General features: G+C 39.8%; 1 protein-coding gene across 7 annotated transcripts in view; it reads left to right on the plus strand.

Moving 5' to 3' along the window:
- The window catches only part of LOC133253824 (uncharacterized), a 175966-nt gene that overhangs the window by 29037 nt on the left and 128015 nt on the right, over nucleotides 1-18914 (plus strand). The gene's annotated exons all lie outside the window — the stretch shown is intronic.

The following is an 18914-nucleotide window of genomic DNA, read 5'->3' on the forward strand; positions in this document are numbered from 1 at the left end:
ACATTTCAGAGTTTAGATAATGGACACTGGAAGAAGCACACTGAGAGAAAAGATGGCTTCATGTCAAGACAAGGCCTTGGGAGTGAGCAGAAACCACCGTGTGTTTGCATGTTAATGAGAGGGAGCAGGTGAGCACTGACAAACGGGGGCACAGAGGGTGGCTGGTGAGATGGCTGAGGGCTATGAAGCCCAGACGGTTTGCTATTAAATACAAGCTAATGGAGCGCTCCTTTAAGATTCTAACAGGCACCAGCGATCCATAGGAACCTAGGGGCTAGAAGTATTCACTTCCTTCCTTCTTTATAGTAGAATATTTCAGCTGGCGTTATAAAGTAATCAATGCTGAATTATTAAATAGAAATATCATTAATTTCAACATAAAGCACTTTAAGAAGTTGCTAAGGAATATTTAGATTTCAATAAGGTTCAGTGTCAGAATATCATCAAGAGTGCAGGGGTAAAGTCAGTGTGGAGACAAACAGCATTGGTTCAAGTTAGCCTCTCTGAGCCCTGGGACTGCGGGAAGTGACTTGTGCCCTTTCTGAGGCTCAGTTTTCTCAGTTATAAAATGGGGTTAATGTAGTTTTCCCCTCATTTGTTATAGTATAATCTTACATAGGTAATTTAGTGTTGTAAGCAAAGGTGAATAGATAAAAATCTGTGTTAAAAAATAATCTTCTCCCAAAGATTTCTAATTTCTATCTTTTAAACAGCACTTTTTTGGCATATTTGAAATATACAAGTCTTGACATAGGCACATTCTAGCAATCTACGTGTAATCGTATCAAGTATTTGCCCTGTTCCCATGGTCTGTGTTTTTTCCCTCTCTTTTTTCTGTCAAGAAGCCTCAGGCCAGAACTAGGAGTCGCTACATCCCTTTAGGGAGACTCAGTCCCTGGCAGAGAGGAAGGCTGTGGCAGAGGGCATTCTTCAGGCCCCCCGCTTCTTTTTTTAATGTATTGCTTTTATTTATGTATGGCTGTGCTGGGTCTTCCTTTCTGTGCACAGGCTTCTCTAGTTGCGATGCACTGGCTTCCGGTTTCGGGGGCTTCCCTCATTGCACAGCGCAGGCTCAGGCGCGGGCTTCATTAGCTGTGGCATGTGGGCTCAGCAGCTGTGGTGCACGAGTTTAGTTGCTTCCTGGCGTGTGGGATCTTTCCAGATCAGGGATGGAACTTGTGTCCCCTACACTGGCAGACAGATTCTTAACCACGGTACCATCAGGGAAGTCTAGCCTCTTTCTGTTGGATTCCTGCAACATGGGAAAGGTATGACTCCAAGGGTACATGTGGAGTCAGGAGGAGCAGATGAAGCTCTAAGGCAGACACTGGGGAATTTTAGTAGCACTGTAGAAATTTAACCAATTGCCCATTCTCTAGTATGAAAATGATGTGGATATATTATAGGGCAGAATTCAAAATTCATATAAAGGCTTTAAAGAAAATTGGTATTTGAGGTTGGGATAATGTAAAATTCATAATGCAAAATTCAGAAGTATTTTACCTTGACATTGAGGTTATGTGAGGAAACTGTACAGCAAGTCAGTTAGCTCTCTATTCCTAAAATCAGCTGCTGCCTCACCTGCCGTGCAGGACTACTCTTAGTTTTGTTGGGCTTTTCTAAAACTCATCTTAAGGAAGTACATGGTCTTTGATTTCTTTTTCTGATGAAACAGAAATGAGCTTTTTACTTCCAATTGTGCTTTTTAAGATCTAACATGTCTCGCTGAATTGTTATTGCTATTCTTTATGCTTGCTAATTTAGTGCTTTATAATATTGTTTATTTTTCTCATCTTCTTTCCCTTCTCCCCCTTTTTATAACCAAACTGATAATTAGCACTCTCCTGGCACTTATAGGAAATATATAATTAGCCATCTAATGCTATATTAGGCAACCGTTATTTTTATTATATATTCAGGGATTTTAGATAAGTAGATAAATTAAGGAAGAAAAATTCCCTACTTTTGAAGCTACACAATTTTAATTTGACCCTACATTCATTTTCTCAAGTTTAAATATTTTTGAGATGGAGGAGGAAAATAAAAACCAACAAATAAGTAAGCCCATTTGACTTGACATCTTGGATTATATTTGAACCATGTAGAGGTTTTAGCACATTTGAACCATTATGTCATTGAGTTATTTTAAAACAACTAGGAATCTTGATTTAAATTTGTATTTAAAAAGAAAGGATTGATTTTAATTGCTGGGTATAAATTATTTAAAGCATGGGTTGGCAAACTTCAGCCTGTGAGCTAAACCTGGTATGTGTTTTGTTTATGTACAGCCCAAGAATTAAAAATGGCTTTTACATTTTAAAGTGTTGTAAGAAGAACAACCAAAGGACAATATTCTATAGAGACTGTATGTGGTCCACAAAGCCTAAAGTATTTGTTATTTGGTTTTTTACAAGGAAAGTTTGCTAACCACTGGTCTAATAGATTGCACAATATATTTTCTTTTAATTCCTTTTAATGCTCTCTGTTCCTTTTAACGTCCTCATCCTTTCTGGGACTCACTGCTGCTTGGTTGTCCAAACTGTTCATGGAGTATGTTTTGAGTTAATAAGCACAATGCATCATTACTCACAGAAAACCTGTGACTTCTGCTCCTTTCGTGGCTTCTTACAGTAACATTTCAAACCCAATCTCTAAGCTTTATGCTAATTGCAATGACTCTACACTGATCTTGAAAACAGTCTTGTCTTCTGGCCATCATTAATCCAGAATGTTATTAAGCAACCATTCTCATTAGTGAGTGGTAAAGAAAAGCAGTAACACTAAAGTTTGGAATACTGGTTAGTCCTCAAAATATATACATGCATGATGAAAAGAAAATCTTTTTCATAGTGAGGAAGAAGACATGAGAGAAGCTCAGGAATTAACCAGTTAAATAAAAAGCTTTTTTGCTTTGAGAAAGGAGGGAAACAAGGGCAATCCAGTGGTTTGGGAAATTGTATTGCTTTTTTCTTAAGTAGAAATGGACAGGTGAAAAACACAATCCTCTTTCTACATGAAAAGAGAAAACCAATTCTCAATTTCTCTTCCCCTCTCTCTCTTTTTTCTCATAACTAGTGGTTATTTACCCCTCAGAGTCCAGAACATGGGCTCCTGTAGACATTCTGGCTCCCAGATATCTGACTTTGATTTGTACCATTTCATGCAGGATTTCTTTGTTAACTGAAGAAAGGCAAACGGTCCAGTGCCAAGGAAAAGCAGTAAAGCTCAGAAAATAGATCTAAAGTAAGGTGATACTGAAACAAATAATAATACTTTTAAAAGCCAGAATAGTATTATAAACTATTATCATACACTTTCCCCACCCCACGCCCTGCCCTTGTTTGTTTTTTAAAAAAACTTAGAATAGCTTTATGTGTGTCTACTATTAGGTAATAAATTTTACTCAGGAATTGGTTAAGTTCCAGATCATCCCATTTGCAGTTCTCCTAACTGCCTAGTGATGTTCTCATTTTGACATTGATTATATGTGGAAATGAAGAAACAATGGGTCAGACTAATAGTTTTTACATAGACAGGCAAAGTTTGGGCAGGTTCCTTAAAAATTCCCTTCAGACTGCGGGAATAGTACAACCAACCACAAAGCCATTCCTGGAATATTTACTCTTGTCCAGCTCTGGAGAATTCTTGGTTGTCACATGGCCTTGGAGAAATGCGTGGTCTTGTTTCTTTGCTTAGGGGCCCCTTCCCATGGTGCCGGCTGCAGCTCTATGCTGACCTTTGATGGATGGTGACACCCATTTCCTGGCTGCCAGCTAACAACATCCTTGACTCTTCTTTGAAAGAAGCAAATCTCAGGGAGTGAATACTCAGCCAAAGGAAGTCAAGAGGAAAGGCAGAGATTGTAACAAAAGGAAAAAGTAAATTTGGTTACTTTGGGAAGAATACTGTAAAGCTGCAGATTCTGATGTATTCCATTTACTGCCAGATAAATGTTCAGAGGTGGGTAGTGTTAGAGAATGTATGATTAGCAAGATCAATCACTTATTTTCTTTAATATGCAATGCTACATTGCAACTGGCAATGTACTAGGCTTGGAATCAAGAGATCTGGATCTGAGTCTTTGAATAGTTGTTCAAATAATAGTACATATGTCTGAAGATGTGCAGGATATTCTCTCCTCTCTAAGTTTCAAACTCCCCTTGAAGGCATTGATGTGAGACTGGAAATTTGGAAGAGTAGGGGAAAGGGAGAAGTTGCATCGCCTCTATTTGTTCCCCAACCACACAAATGAACGTGTGTGTGTGCATGTGTGTGCACGGGCACACACACACACACACACACAGTGCTTCTGGCAGCCCCTCCAGCATCATTTGCTTATGAAGGTTTTTAAAATAATGCTTGCAGCACAGAATGTGCTCCAATTGTTGTTAGCTATTATTTTTCTTGTTTTATGCACAAAAATGTTTTGGCATTAGATTAATTTGGAAAGGCTGCAACCTCCCTCTGTTTTTCCCATGAGATTTATAATAAACGTGCTAAAGAGTTTTTTTCATTTAAAAAATCAGTTCAACTTTAGTGATTCCAACATTCTCTAAACCTATTTGAACACCAAACTTTCCCCCCTCAAATACACCAAATATTGTCTTGTAAAAGTGGGGTTCTACAGAAGATATTTTAGAAAATGAGAACCTAGTGAGACATCTGTGGAGAACTGCCTCTTTACTTTCTATATGACCTGAATGGGCTTTTAAGCTTCAGTGATCCCCATTTTGGTTTCTTCATGACACTCAGTTTCTGTGGCAGATGCAGTTCAGGGCTACCCTCTATCATCCATGGCCTTGTATGATCCCCTCCTCATGAGTATGGCCAATAGAATATGGCAGAGGTGATGGATTGTCACTCCTGGGGTTATGTTTCATTATGAGACTCCATTTTAGCAGATTGGAGACAGAGAAAGAGACTGTCCCACTGACCTTAAAGAAGCAGTTGCTATGATGTGGCAGGGCAGTGTGAGCAGCTTAGAGGACCCAAGGGCCTCAATGATAGAGCAGATAGGAATCTAATTCTGCCAACAACCACGAGCTTGGAAGAGGATGTTGAGCTCCAGAAAGGAACATGGCCCATCTGACACCTGCATTATGAGACCCTAAGCAGAGGACTCCATTATACCATACCCAAACTCCTGACCCATGGAAACTGAGATGTAATAAATGTATGTCATTTTGAGCTGCTAAATTCAGTAATTCTGTAATTAGAGTAGCAATAGAAAACTAGTGTAGTTGCCTACCAAAACCCATTCCCCCTGTTTTTTCATTAATAATAAAACCTAAATTTCCTTCAAAATGTCAAGCTGTTCAGAAAAATACTTTACACTCCTGAATCTCTTTGCTGAAAAGGGAACAAAGGGAACATATCTAACCTAGGAGTTCCAAGTGGAAGTCTGATAAGGATTCTTGAAGGCTTGTTTTTCTAATGAAAGGGAAAAATACCCTGGTGTCTCCTTAGTTTTCCCCTTTGAACATATATCCTATGTAGGGAGCTGTGGCAGTCATACTGGGGCCAGGGATACATAGAGGTGATGGCCTTGACCTTGTTGAACCATTTAATCAATACTAGCTTCCGCCTAATTCCATAAATCTCATTATTTGAGAAAAAGAATTTCATGTATTAGTATGTTTAAGCTATGGTTTGTTGGGATTTCTGTTATGGTCGTATAAACACATTCTTTAACGGTTAATATACTATATGATTTTAAAAAGAACCAAAAGACACAGACAAAACATCTTAGGACAGTGCCTGCCAGAGTGGCCCTTTCTCCCTCATACATATATGCACGTGTGCGTTTGCTCTCCTGCTTCTCTGCACTTTTACCCTCTTTCAGTCCTCTCTCTCATCCTTGCTCTATCTCCATTCATTCGTTCATTCATTCATGCAGCAAATATTTACTGAGCACATGCTAATTTCTGGTACTGTGCTGGGTCCTGAGGATGCAAACATAAATAAGACACACAGGTTTCCATTTTAACATTTCAGTCCTTGCCTCATTAGAATGAGAAGAGTTTAATGACTGATTGGCTGATAACATTTTAGTATGATTGAGTTCCATCTGCAATCTCAATATGTTTACGAATGAATGATTCTTGATCCAAATTGCCACAATGTCTTTACTCTCAGATACAAAAATCCCAGGTATTAGTGAGCAGATGATGGAGGTTTTCTTGGTGTGGGGTTGGAGGAAATATGTGCAAGCAGATGACTGACCTTGGACGACTTGTTATTAGTAATTTCTGGAGCCTTCCATGTGTTTTCTGATAGCTCTTTCTTATTCTCCACTTACCTGGCCACAGGACATTCTCTTTCTTGTCTTAAGGTACTCAAACCCTGACTCTTTCACCTCCCTTTTGGCTTCAAAATTCTCAGAAACATATCCTGATTTCAAGTAGATTTTATGTTCTTTACTGCATAACAGTGTTGTTGTACTATGAACCTCTTTATCTGGAAACACCACTATACAGGTCTCTAACTTATTTCTACTTTTGGTGATAATGACTCAAACCAGTAGTGTAACAGTGGAATGCACTCTTTTTGTTAAGATATTTCTGTGCCCTTAACTAATCATTTGCTACTTGTTTCATGTTTATGTGCTTTATTGCCCTTTATATATTGATTTGACCTATCTCAGACCAATTGAAGAGAGAAAGTCTGATGCAATTCCTGTCTTGCTGTATGCTGGAAGAAAATGAATTGTGATAATGGTGGTGATAGACTTTCTCTGAAGCTCTTGGTCACTAGACTTACCATCATTTAGGGTCTAACTAAAATATGCCCAACTCTTCTTTCAAGTACCAATTACAGAATGAAGCAGAAGTAAACCCAAAAGGGCATAAACTGTGTTGGAGATTATTTTTAGTTTGTGAACTTAAGCTAATTAACATTTGAATGGCCCAACCCTGATCATCTTAAAGACAAATAAAAAGGAGAGACTGAGGCACACCATCTGGCTGCCAGGAGGCCACTGTTATCATGGTCAGGAGAATGCACACATAGGGGCTCTGATGTTCTGTTTGCATGTCAATGGAATCAACACCAACCACTCTTTTCCACCTGCATTCAGAATCTATTGAGAAAGACACTCACCCATAGAAGTCAGGCAGTTGGAGCTGGAGAGCAAAATGTCACCCTTATCGCCAAGGCTGCTGCTGGGGTACCTCACGCTTAGTCTGCCAGGGAGGCCGGCTTGCTAATAACCTCAGAGCCTCTGTCAGCTCTGCTTGACTGCAGCCCCTCCTTTCTGGGGCCCACCTGAGTAACACTTACACAGCAGAGCAGGGCAGGCTGACAGATTTTGAAGGAAGAGCATACTCAGACCCTTCTCTCAAACCCACCAACAGAATACTCACTCCTCTTCCCAAGGCGGGAAGCTAAATGGGGCCATAGCTAGGGCGAAGCAAGTGAGGGCAGAGTTGTTTTTATGGAAGATTTTTATATTTTGTTCCTCTTGAACTTTTTGCATTTATTTTGATTTTTAAAAATATTGCATTAAATATTATTTTTCTCAATTATTGAGTTTTTGAGTGCATCCTTAAATTTCTTAATTGAGGTGAGTGCCTCAGTAGCCTTGTCTGAGTCTGAGCCTTGCAAGAAGATAAAAGGGTAAATGGATAGAGACCCTTCCAGATAGAAATATCAGGAGTAGGGACTGTATTCCTATCTGGTCGGATGTTTAGGAGCTTGATCAACTCTATTATCAACTCTACTGTAATTGTGCAGATACTCATAGTCACAGAAACTCTTTTTTCTTTAGTAAATATGTTGGATCTCTGTTGTTATAAAAGGAGAAGCAAAATAAGACAGGTATCGGAGATACTAGAAGATGATTATAATGTTCAGTAAAGCTACCAAATAACATTGGTTCTAATGGGCTTCAGAACCAAGTTGCCCTTTAAAACAAATACTTGATATGTCTTGCTTTTTCCCTAATTAGGATTCAGAAAATATTTGAGTGTGTATCCGAACATTATGAAAAATGTAAACACAGATTTGAACTTGTGGAATTTAATGCATGAATGTGTCCAACTAAGTCTTCAGGCTCTGACCATCAGAGGAACGGCCTGTTCTGTGACAAGTGTGTGCCTGCCTCTGGAACTCACAGCACATTCCAGGAAAATCATATCCTAACTAGTTTGGTTGTTTACGCCACAGAGGGCATTTTTGCACTTCATTTTTCAACTCTAGTTTGTTTATATTGAGACAAAACATTCTCACACAGGAAGACACTAGACACTCTTTCTCAGTGGAGGGAGCATTCTCTTTTCGGGGTCAGGAACTTTATGTCTGCAAAGTTAATTATCACGAGACTGTAAACCAGGCCTTCAGGCTCCATGTCTGTGTCTCTGACCTTTGCCAAGGGCACAGTGCCACCAGACATACCACAAGATATGCAAAGGACGGACTCTAACTTGAATAGCCTTGTTAGCTTGTTTTCTGGTGCTAATATGAAGAGTCTCATCATAAACCATTTTGATGCATTTGAGAGAGCTCAGTTCAAAAGGTGAAATCACCTAGTATCAAAAATATTACCTTATTAATGGCCACATCTTAAATTCTTTCACTGGGACCTATAAACATTTAGCCTTTCACGTTTAGACAAGATCTAAGCAAGGCATTGGGCCAGGTTCATCAGTTTTGTAGTCTTATAAGCTTTGACAAATCAAAAACATTATTTCTGATTTATAGTTTACCTTTAGGTAATATCTAATATTATGGCAATTGGATGGGTTTAATCAATTACAAAAGTGTGATGATTCAAAAGAATTATTCTGAGTCTATAGCTTAGTTCTTGGTGGCTTTCACTAACTGACCACCTGGACCTCTGTTGTTCAGTGTGGCAGCACTAGCCATGTGTGGGCTACAGAGCACTTGAAACATGGCTTATCAGAACTGAGATATACTACGAGTATGAAATTCACAGGGGATGTATAGACTTAGTTGGTATTTTGATTTTGAACAATTAAATAAAAATCTATCCTAATTTATAATACCTGTTAACTTAATATTTGTGGCCAATATTCTAGTTCTGTTGGACAGTGCCATTCCTGATGTTTTGGAAGTAAACATCATGGAGAGAGACACTCATATACTTTGTACACTTATACTTCCTTTGAGTATTCCAGAAGCAGCACTAATATACACAAAACCCCCGTTAAAAAGGTAGGAAGTACCTTTTACTAATGTTTCAAAAGAGAAAAAAAATAAGTTCGAAGAATGTTGTTATCATGACTGTGATTCATAAATCAGAAAAAGTTTGAGCTCATGCTTCAGAGAGTAAAACATTCAGGGTCAGCTGTTTCATGTATGACTAACTCTTCTTTGGGTCCAGTTTGAAAACAAAAGTCTTGGGGGAAGGGTGAAGAGTGCTGTGGACTTGGAAAGTTATGTATAGGTAATAATTTTTACAAAATACCTAACATACAGTCGGTCCTTAACAAATCTTTGCTCAATCAAGAAAAAAGGGCTTGTGAAGTTAGATTACACCAAAGTTAGAATACACAGAAGAACTGTACAAAAAGATCTTCATGACCCAGATAATCATGACAGTGTGATCACTCACCTACAGCCAGACATCCTGGAATGTGAAGTCAAGTGGGCCTTAGAAAGCATCACTACAAACAAAGCCAGTGGAGGTGATGGAATTCCAGGTGAGTTATTTCAAATCCTGAAAGATGATGCTGTGAAAGTGCTGCACTCAATATGCCAGCAAATTTGAAAAACTCAGCAGTGGCCACAGGACTGGAAAAGGTCAGTTTTCATTCCAATCCCAAAGAAAGGCAATGCCAAAGAATGCTCAAACTACCACACAATTGCACTCATCTCACACGCTAGTAAAGTAATGCTTAAAATTCTCCAAGCCAGGCTTCAGCAATACATGAACCGTGAACTTCCAGATGTTCAAGCTGGTTTTAGAAAAGGCAGAGGAACCAGAGATCAAATTGCCAATATCCTCTGGATCATCGAAAAAGCAAGAGAGTTCCAGAAAAACATCTATTTCTGCTTTATTGACTATGCCAAAGCCTTTGACTGTGTGGACCACAACAAACTGGAAAATTCTTCAAGAGATGGGAATACAGACAACCTGACCTGCCTCTTGAGAAACCTATATGCAGGTCAGGAAGCAACAGTTAGAACTGGACATGTAACAACAGACTGGTTCCAAATAGGAAAAGGAGTCCATCAAGGCTGTATATTGTCACCCTGCTTATTTAACTTATATGCAGAGTATATCATGAGAAACGCTGGGCTGGAAGAAGCACAACCTGGAGTCAAGACTGCCGGGAGAAATATCAACAACTTCAGATATGCGGATGACACCACTCTTATGGCAGAAAGTGAAGAGGATCTAAAAAGCCTCTTGATGAAGGTGAAAGAGGAGAGTGAAAAAGTTGGCTTAAAGCTCAACATTCAGAAAACGAAGATCATGGCACCTGGTCCCATCACTTCATGGGAAATAGATGGAAAAACAGTGGAACTAGCGTCAGACTTTACTTTTTGGGGCTTCAAAATCACTGCAGATGGTGACTGCAGCCATGATATTAAAAGACGCTTACTCCTTGGAAGGAAAGTTATGACCAACCTAGATCGCATATTGAAAAGCAGAGACATTACCTTGCCAACAAGGTCCATCTAGTCAAGGCCCTGGTTTTTCCAGTGGTCACGTATGGATGTGAAGGTTGGACTGTGAAGAAAGCTGAGTGCTGAAGAACTGATGCTTTGAACTGTGGTGTTGGAGAAGACGCTTGAGAGTCCCAACAGACTGCAAGGAGATCCACCCAGTCCATCCTAAAGGAGATCAGTCCTGGGTGTTCACTGGAACGACTGATGCTGAAGCTGAAACTCCAATACTTTGGCCACCTCATGCGAAGAGTTGACTCATTGGAAAAGACCCTGATGCCAGGAGGGATTGGGGGCAGGAGGAGAAGGGGATGACAGAGGATGAGATGGCTGGATGACATCACTGACTCGATGGATGTGAGTTTGGTAAACTCTGGGAGTTGGTTTTGAACAGGGAGGCCTGGCGTGCTGTGATTAATGGGGTCACAAAGAGTTGAACACAACTGAGTGACTGAACTGACTGACTGACTGAAGTTAGAGTAAAAGCCTCCTGTTGCCAAGTTACAATTGGCTGTACTGAGGGCCATGGCACAGTATGACAATTCAGCATCTCCTTACAGTAACAGTGGTCCCCATTTTACCATGGCATGGCTAGGCTAGGTCCAATGGCAGCCACAGAGTATGGGTTCACTGGGCAAACGTCAAACATGAGGAGTCCAGGAAATAGTACTGGGGTGTAGAGTTGTGAGAAAGTAGAAGAGATGAGAGATCAGAGATTGGATGACATCAAGAAAGCATTCAAAATGCATTCTGTGTCAAGGATTCAAAAGGGCTGGGAAGTGAGGCTTCAAGCTGGTGAGCTGCAGGTTAATGGAAGAGCCACTTGCAGAGGTCAATGTAGGCACAGCATCTTGAACCTAATGGAAGAGTAGGTGCCGTGAGCTGAACTCTGGGAGGCAGAGCCTGGCTCAGCCAGGTCCTCTGGTCCACTTCTTGCTGAGCAGTTAGTGGTTCTGGGTCATGTGCAGATTTGAATGTCCCAGTGTCACTAGGAGCTGACATCACTTGATGGCAGATTGGATGAGAGAGAGGCTGAACTTAGGTTCTGACAAACCTACTGGTTCAGGGTTTTACCATCCAAGATGTAAGCCAGGCTGCTTTAGTTGCTCAGCTGTGGTTCTGGATTAGAGGGAAAGGAGCAGAAGTGAGGGGCTTTGATACTCTCATGACTCTTTTCACCGCTGATTAAGAGAGCGAAATTCTCCTTTTTCCATATTATTAGATACTCAGCACAGGCTACTAGGTGATCCAGATGTGTGGTAGCATGCCAAGTATTGTCAGTCACTCTAGTCACGTCCAGCTGCTTTGTGATCCCATGGACTGTAGCCTGACAGGCTCCTCTGTCCATCGGATTTCCTCGGCAAGAATACTGGAGTGGATTGCCATTTCCTCCTCCAGGGGATCTTCCCAACTCAGGGACTGAACCTTTGTCTCCTGCATTGGCAGGCGGGTTCTTTACCACTGAGCCATCTGGGAAGCTCTAGATGTGTGGTTAAATACTCCTTTTTTTCTTTTTGGTCTTGGCTACTTGGAGGAACAGAAACAAAAGAAGATATTTGTCTTGTTTTATCATATGCAAGGACTATCTGCTTTTACTAGAAACAATTATCAAATAAGCTTAATTGAACTGATCTTGCCTCAAAATAACTGTAGAATAATAAACTTGAAAGCTATTTTATTTAACTTTGATACTGTAATATCTATACAATATCCAACAGACCAATGTTTTTATGGATCTCATCATGTGATCCTAAATTGGATTGAAATAATGACTTTGATGCCTTATTGATTTTTTATTCCAGTTTTATTGAGATATAGTTGATAAATAGCACTGTGTAAGTTTAAGGTATGCTGTTGTTCAATCACTCAGCTATGTCCAACACTTTACAATCCCACGGACTGGACTACAACACACCAGGTTTCTCTGTCCTTCACCATCTCCCAGAGCTTGCTCAAACTCATGTACATTGAGTCGGTGATGCTGTGCAACCATCACATCCTATATCATTCCCTTCTCCTGCCTTCAATCTTTCCTAGCATCAGGGTCTTCACATCAGGTGGTCAAAGTATTGGAACTTCATCCTCAGCATCAGTCCCTCCAATGAATATTTAGGATTGATTTCCTTTAGGTTGACTGGTTTGATCTCCTTGCAGTCCGAGGAACTCTCAAGAGTCTTCTCCAACACCACAGTTCAAAAACATCAGTTCTTTGGTGCTCAGCATTCTCTATGGTCCAACTCTCACATCCATACATGGCTACTGGAAAAAACATAGCTTTGACTATATGGACCTTTGTCTGCAAAATAATGTCTCTGTTTTTTAATATACTATCTAGTTTTGTCATAGCTTTTCCTCCAAGGAGCAAACACTTTAATTTCATGGCTGCAGTCCCTATCCACAGTGATTTTGGAGCCCAAGAAAATAAAGTCTGTCACTGTTTCCATTGTTTCCCCCTCTATGTGCCATGAAGTGATGGAACCAGATGCCATGATCTCAGCTTTTTGAATGTTGAGTTTTAAGCCAGTTTTTTCACTCTCCTCTTTCACTGTCATCAAGAGGCTCTTTAGTTCTTCTTCACTTTCTGTCTTAAGGTTGGTGTCATCTGCTTATTTGAGGTTATTAATATGTCTCCCTACAATCTTAATTCCAACTTGTGCTTCATCCAGCCTGGCATTTTGCATGATGTACTCTGCATAGAAGTTAAGTAAGTGGGGTGACAATATACAGCCTTGATGTACTCCTTTCCCAGTTTGGAACCAGTCCTTTGTTCCATGTCCAGTTCTAACTGTTGATTCTTGATCTGCATACAGGTTTCACAGGAGGGAGGTAAGGTGGTCTGGTATTCCCATCTCTTTAAGACTTTCCCTCAGTTTGTTGTGATCCACACAAAGGCTTCTGGCATAGTCAATGAAGCAGAAGTAGATGTTTTTATGGAATTCTCTTACTTTTTCTATGATCCAGTAGATGTTTACAATTTGATCTCTGGTTTCTCTGCCCTTTCTAAATAGAGCTTGAACATCTGGAAGTTCTCAGTTCATGTACTTCTAAAGCCTCGCTTGGAGAATTTTGAGCACTACATTGCTAGCATGTGAGATAGTTCAATTGTGCAGTAGTTTGAGCATTCTTTGGCATTGACCTTCTTTGGGATTAAAATGAAAACTGACCTCTTCCCATCCTGTGGCCACTGTCGAGTTTTCCAAATTTGCTGACATATTTAGTGCAGCACTTCAACAGCATCATCTTTCAGAATTTGAAATAGCTCAGCTGGAATTCCATCACCTCCACTAGCTGTGTTCGTAGTGATGCCTCCTAAGGTCCACTTGACTTCTGACTCCAAGATGTCTAGTCTAGGTAAGTGGTCACACCATCATGGTTATCTGGGTCATTAAAATCTTTTTTGTATAGTTCTTCTGTGTATTCTTGCCACTTCTTAATCTCTTTTGCTTCTGTTAGGTCCATACCATTTCTGTCCTTTATTTTGCTCATCTTTGCTTGAAATTTTCCTTCGGTATCTCTAATTTTCTTGAAGAGATCTCTATTCTTTCCCATTCTATTTTTTCCCCTCTATTTCTTTGCATTGTTCACTTAGGAAAGCTTTCTTATTTCTCCTTGCTATTCTTTGGAACTCTGCATTCTGATTGGTATATCTTTTGCCTTTTGCTTCTCTTCTTTTCTCAGCTATTTGTTAGGCCTCTTCAGATAACCATTTTGCCTTTTTTTGCATTTCTTTTTTGGGGATTGTTTTGATCACCACCTCCTGTATAATGTGACAAACTTCTTTCCAAAGTTCTTCAGGCTATCTGAAGAACTCTGTCTATCAGATCTAATCCCTTTAATCTATTCTTCGCTTCCACTGTATAATCATAGGGTATTTGATTTAGGTCATATTTGAATGACCTACTGGTTTTCCCTTCTTTAAGTATATATATGGTATAATCATGATGATTTACGTACATCATGATTATCGCAGTAAGTTTAGTAAACATCCATCATCTCATATAGAAATAAAATTAAAGACATAAAAATTATCTTATAATGAGAATTCTTAGGATATACTCTTAATAAGTTTCATATATAATATATGTAATGTTAATTATATTTATCATGTTGTACATTGTATCCCTGAACTTTCCCAGTGGCCCAGTAGTAAAGAATCTGCCTGCAATGCAGCGGTGGCAAGAGACGCAGATTTGATCTGGGTCAGGAAGATTCCCTGGAGGAGGGCATGGTAGCCCATTCCAGTGTTCTTTCCTGGAGAATCCCATGGACAGAGGAGTCTGGCAGGCTACAGTCCATAGGGTCACAAAGACTTGGACACTACTGAAGTGACTTAGCACACGCATGCACACATACACATTGTATCCCGAATGCTTGTTTATCTTATAAATAGAAGTTTGTACCCTTTGGTGCCTTGCTGACTTTGACTAAATAGCAAAATTAACAGTTTAAGCAGTAGTTGTTTAAGAGATGTGACCACCTTGTTGCTCTGTGGGAACACATGGGGTCTTTATGCCATTCTTATTGATTTGAAATCGAATTTGTGACTCATATTAGTCTAACAACTGCTCTGGGACCATCATTAATGACTTAGTAATGGAGTTCAAATCAGAAGCAGTACTTTTTGTTTTCTCCAAGAATCTGAATTATACCTTCCTCCTAAATAATTTGCATGCAGACTCGGTCTTTCTTAAAAAGATGGACTTGTCCTACTGCATTACTAGAAATGTGACAAGTTATAAAAATAGATACAGATCTGAGATTCTGCCACAATTTTCCTCAGTACTGGATTTATATCAAAAATGGACCTCTTCAAATTTTTGGTTACGGAACATCTGAACAAGCACAAATACTTCTACAACCCATAATTGCCAGTTTGGACCATAAAAAATGTATGGCTTTTTGTGGATTAAAGACTTAGATTTCAATACTGACTCTCCCCAACCTCCACTGCAAAATCCAGCAGTCTTATAAATACAACATAAATCCACATGCACTATAATTATTGTGGTCAATTATGCTAAACCAAGCACATAGTTTTTCCTCAAACATTTTCATAAGCAAGGAAAAAATTGCCTTCACAACTCATTTTTAGAGATGGGCTAACAAGTTCGGGTCATTTGAGAGCTGACTCACTTTTCTTTTTTGTCTCTACACTTAAGCCATGTTCACGTTTAGAGGAACCTAACTAAACTAGCTTTCTGTTACCTTGATTGGGACCAGATGAAAAGAGACTGAAAACAGGTCAGGGTTTTTACATCCTGAGGACATCTTTATAATAAGTAAACCCCTTGTAGTTTATGACCAGATACCTTCTCATGTAATTTTTTAAAAAACAGCTTTGAGGGAATATAATTTACATACCATAACATTCACCTATTATAAGTGTACAATCTAAATATTTTTAGTAAATTTATACAACAGTATACACATTACCATATTTCAGTTTTAGAACATTTCATTACTCCTATAAGTTCCCTGTGTCCATCGACAGCTCACCTGTTTCTCCTTCCAGTTCCAGACAACCACTGACTTGTGTTCTCTCCGTAGATTTGCTTTTTCTAGACATTTCACATAGGTAAATTGTATAGTAATTATGCCTCTTGTGTTTGACTTCTTTTTGGGGTACTCATATATGTTATAGCATGTATCATTTGCACCATCCTTTGTTGAATAACATGCCACATTAAAAAAAAATCCATTTACTAGTTGATGGACACTTAGATTTTTGTCCAGTTTTTGGCCATTCTGAATAATGCTGCTATGAACATATAAGTATATGTATTTGGATGGACATATGTTTTCATTTCTCTTCCATGAATTCCAAAGAACTGACTCACTTTGCTCTATAGTAAGTTTGTATTTAAATTTTTAAGAAAGTATCAAACATTTTCTCAGTATGTAACTTGTTACATCCCCACCAACAATACATCCCCACTTGATATTTCCTGTATTTTGATTATAGGTTCTAATGGATGTAGAGTGGCATGTCATTGTAGTTTTAATTTGCATTTTCCGACAAAGAGTGTTTAACATCTTTCATGTGCTTAATCAACCATTTATATATCTTCTTTGGTGACATGACTTAACATTTTTGCCCATTTGTAAATTAGAGTGCCTGTCTTTTTATTATTAAGATGTAAGTGTTCTTTATATATGTTGGATACAGGTCCTTTATCAGAGAAGTTTTCTTCTGGTCTGTGGCTTGCCTTTTTATTTTCAAATTCACTTGAGACAGTGAAGACAAGAAAAGATACGAATTCTGAACCATCCAGGCATGGAAATGCTGCTTTTACCCTTCATTTTTCCCCGTAAATGGTAGCTAGCAAACAGGAAGAGAGAGTCATGTCCATGTGGCTTTGCAGACAACTTAGAGACCATGACCTGGACGTGGAGTGATCAGCTCTTTGGCCATGATATTTGTCAGGTTGTCTAAGCAATGTCTATATGTACTATGGCATGCTTAGGAAATAGTTGAGGGGAAGGAAAATTGAGAAGAGGCAAGAAGGGGGTAGGAAAATAGAAACTGTTATGGAGAAGAGAGAACAAAGATAGTCATTGGCAGAAGCACAGTATGAGGAGCCTTCCTCTGTATCCTGACACTCATACGGGACCAGCCCATATTGTTCACTACTGTAAGACTTAGGACCTAACAGAATGCTTATCATTTAGTTGGCATTCCCTAGCGTGTGTATCAGTCGCTTAGTTGTGTCTGACTGTTTGCAACCCCGTGGACTGTAGCCCGCCAGTCTCCTCTGTCCATGGAATTCTTTAGGCAAGAATACTGGAGTGGGTTGCCATTTTCTCCCCCAGGGGATCTTCTCAACCCAGGGATCAAACTCGGGTTTCCTGCATTGAAGACAGATTCCTTACTGTCTGAGCCACCAGGGAAGCCCTGGCGTTCCTTAAGTGTTTTAGAAATATGACTTACTGGAAGAAGGCTATCCATTAATTAAAAAAATGTCTTTGATTGATGTGATATCCTAGCCATGGTGTGAGGTCTTGGCCTCTGCCCTCAAGAAATACATAGAATACTTGGGAGGGGAAACATAATCAAATTATTAAAAGGAAAGCATGTTAAGTTCTGTAACAGATGAACAAAATCCTATGAAACAGTAGAAGAAGCTACTTGTGTTGTCTCAGGGCTTGGTGAAGAGTTCATAGAAAGCATGGCACTTGAGTTGGGAAGGCTATTGAAAGCATGGTGTGAAGAGTCATTTGAGAAAGGATGAGAATGGCGTAGTAGCTAGAGATACAACACATGGACAGAAAACATTGGGCACACATGTGGGGCTTTCAGGTCAGGCTAGAGGTTTCTTTCAGAGAAGACAATGGCACCCCACTCCAGTACTCTTGCCTGGAAAATCCCATGGATGGAGGAGCCTGGTGGGCTGCAGTCCGTGGGGTCGCAAAGAGTCGGACACAACTGAGCGACTTCACTTTCACTTTTCACTTTCATGCATTGGAGAAGGAAATGGCAACCCACTCCAGTGCTCTTGCCTGGAGAATCCCAGGGACGGGGAGCCTGGTGGGCTGCCGTCTATGGGGTCGCACAGAGTCGGACACGACTGAAGCGACTTAGCAGCAGCAGCAGAAGTTTCTTTATAGCCTGGGGCACTTGAAAAGCATTAGGGGTCCCTGTAAGTTCACCCTCTACCTTGCTATTAGAGCAATTTTCTTTAATATGTAAGTTTTATGATGTTAATACCCCTTGTAAGCCATAAAGCCACCCAACCATCACATGGGATTATGAAATATGAGCTTCCATAGACACCAGCATGAAAGTCCTATTGTGGAAGCATCAGTTCACATAGGTCATTGAACTTCTATGGTGGCCTAAGCCCCACCTCCTGATTTCCATGCCCTGGTGTAATGCCCTCCTATACCATATTATTGATCTGTGTGACCAATAGAACACAGAGAGAGTGATAGTATGTCACTTCTAAGGCTACATCATAAAACACACTGTGGTTCTGTCTTGGATGATTTGCTCTGGGAGAGCCAGTCACCATGTTGTAGGATATTCAAGTGGCCTATGGATTTCCCCAGGTAGTGAGGAATCTTAGTTGCCAGCAATCATATGGGTGATTCAGCCTGGAGCTAGCCTGTCCAACTCATCACGTTGGATGGTTCTGGCCCCAGCTGGCCTCTTGAGTGCAACCTGACGAGAGATTCTGAGTCAGAGCCACCAATTTCTAGACCCACAGAAATTTTGAGATAATAAATGTTTAAGTCATTAAATTTTATGATAATTTTTTAGAGCAGTTGATAATAATACAGTCATCAAT

Source organism: Bos javanicus, chromosome 9 (assembly GCF_032452875.1).
Source record: "Bos javanicus breed banteng chromosome 9, ARS-OSU_banteng_1.0, whole genome shotgun sequence".
NCBI classification, from domain to species: Eukaryota; Metazoa; Chordata; class Mammalia; order Artiodactyla; family Bovidae; genus Bos; species Bos javanicus.